The sequence below is a fragment of the Condylostylus longicornis genome, unplaced genomic scaffold, assembly GCF_029603195.1.
Source record: "Condylostylus longicornis isolate FDR11 unplaced genomic scaffold, ASM2960319v2 ptg000716l, whole genome shotgun sequence".
Taxonomy (NCBI): domain Eukaryota; kingdom Metazoa; phylum Arthropoda; class Insecta; order Diptera; family Dolichopodidae; genus Condylostylus; species Condylostylus longicornis.
The window spans coordinates 1-2,500 of record NW_026578663.1 but is presented as its reverse complement, the minus strand read 5'-3'; the positions used below and the strand labels follow the sequence as shown (position 1 = coordinate 2,500).

The 2,500-nt window shown below is 35.6% G+C and overlaps 1 pseudogene; it reads left to right on the top strand.

Annotated features, from left to right (window-relative positions):
* The window catches only part of LOC129618031 (large subunit ribosomal RNA), a pseudogene marked incomplete at its 3' end in the record, with an annotated part of 2,840 nt that extends 340 nt beyond the window's left edge, over positions 1 to 2,500 (top strand).

The following is a 2,500-nucleotide window of genomic DNA, read 5'->3' as shown; positions in this document are numbered from 1 at the left end:
ATGAGACCGATAGCAAACAAGTACCGTGAGGGAAAGTTGAAAAGAACTCTGAATAGAGAGTTAAATAGTACGTGAAACTGTTTAGAGGTTAAGCCCGATGAACCTAAACATCCATGAAATATGAAAAATTCAACATTATAAATATTATATAATTATATAATAATGATGGTGTGCAATTTTTTCATATATGGACATTGCAATCTGTTAATAAATATATATTTATCATAAGATATATTTAAAAAGTTTATTTTATATATGAAAATTTATTTTCTATATAATATAATTTAAATATTATCGGATAAATAATTGACAGATAAAAAATCAATATAATGCGTAAATTATATATTATTATAATTTTATAATATTATATTAATTTATATATTAATATAATTATTATATGCATTAATATGATTAGCAATGCTATAGATTTAGGATACCTTCGGGACCCGTCTTGAAACACGGACCAAGGAGTCTAACATGTGTGCAAGTCATTAGAATTTATTTTAAATAAAATCTAAAGGCGTAATTAACTTAACTGTTAATATGGGATTAAATTATATATATAATTTTATATATATAATATCAATCCTGGGGCGTTCTATATAGTTATGTATATAAATAATTTTTAATTATTTTTTATACCTCTAACTAGAACGTACCTTGAGCATATATGCTGTGACCCGAAAGATGGTGAACTATACCTGATCAGGTAGAAGTCAGGGGAAACCCTGATGGAAGACCGAAACAGTTCTGACGTGCAAATCGATTGTCAGAATTGGGTATAGGGGCGAAAGACCTATCGAACTATCTAGTAGCTGGTTCCCACCGAAGTTTCCCTCAGGATAGCTGGTGCATAAAAATATTATATAAAATAATCTTATCTGGTAAAGCGAATGATTAGAGGCCTTAGGGCCGAAACGACCTTAACCTATTCTCAAACTTTAAATGGGTAAGAACCTAAACTTTCTTGAATGAAGTTTTAGGTTATGATATATTGTGCCCAGTGGGCCACTTTTGGTAAGCAGAACTGGCGCTGTGGGATGAACCAAACGTGACGTTACGGTGCCTAAATTAACAACTCATGCAGATACCATGAAAGGCGTTGCTTGCTTAAAACAGCAGGACGGTGGACATGGAAGTCGTAATCCGCTAAGGAGTGTGTAACAACTCACCTGCCGAAGCAACTAGCCCTTAAAATGGATGGCGCTTAAGTTGTATACCTATACGTCACTGTTAATGTAAATGATTTATATTACATTATTAATGTATATAAATTTAGAAACATTAACAAGTAGGTGGGTACAATGGTAGCGTAGAAGCATCTTCCGTAAGGATGTGTGGAGCTGCCATTGGTACAGATCTTGGTGGTAGTAGCAAATAATCGAATGAGACCTTGGAGGACTGAAGTGGAGAAGGGTTTCGTGTGAACAGTGGTTGATCACGAGTTAGTCGGTCCTAAGCTTAAGGCGAAAGCCGAACAAAATTTAAGGTTTTATCCCCATTGATAATATAAAATACCTTAAATTAAATAAGCGAAAGGGAATACGGTTCCAATTCCGTAACCTGTTGAGTATACGTTTGTAATAAATATGGTCATTATGATCATCCTGGTAACAGAAACAATCATAGAGAAGCCGTCGAGAGGTATCGGAAGAGTTTTCTTTTCTGTTTTATAGTTGTACTACCATGGAAATCTTTCGAAGAGAGATATGGTAGATGAACTAGAAGAGCATGGCATTTTACTGCTGTGTCGATATTTTCTCCTCGGACCTTGAAAATCTATGATTGGGCCACGCAAACTTCTCAACAGGCCGTACCAATATCCGCAGCTGGTCTCCAAGGTGAAGAGTCTCTAGTCGATAGAATAATGTAGGTAAGGGAAGTCGGCAAATTAGATCCGTAACTTCGGGATAAGGATTGGCTCTGAAGATTGAGATAATCGGGCTTGAATGGGAAACAATAAAGTGGTGCATGTACTCGTTCTGGGTAAATAGAATTTATTATAAAATTTATTTTATAATATTTTTGTTCCCCGGATAGAAGCTACATAACCAGTTGTGGAACATTCTTGCTAATAATATACTGGTAATATAATTTTTTAATTATATTATCATATATTTTATAACGGTTATCAATTAACAATCAATTCAGAACTGGCACGGACTTGGGGAATCCGACTGTCTAATTAAAACAAAGCATTGTGATGGCCCTAACGGGTGTTGACACAATGTGATTTCTGCCCAGTGCTATGAATGTCAAAGTGAAGAAATTCATTTAAGCGCTGGTTAACGGCGGGGAGTAACTATGACTCTCTTAAGGTAGCCAAATGCCTCGTCATCTAATTAGTGACGCGCATGAATGGATTAACGAGATTCCTACTGTCCCTATCTACTATCTAGCGAAACCACAGCCAAGGGAACGGGCTTGGAATAATTAGCGGGGAAAGAAGACCCTGTTGAGCTTGACTCTAGTCTGGTAGTGTAAGGAGACATAAGAGGTG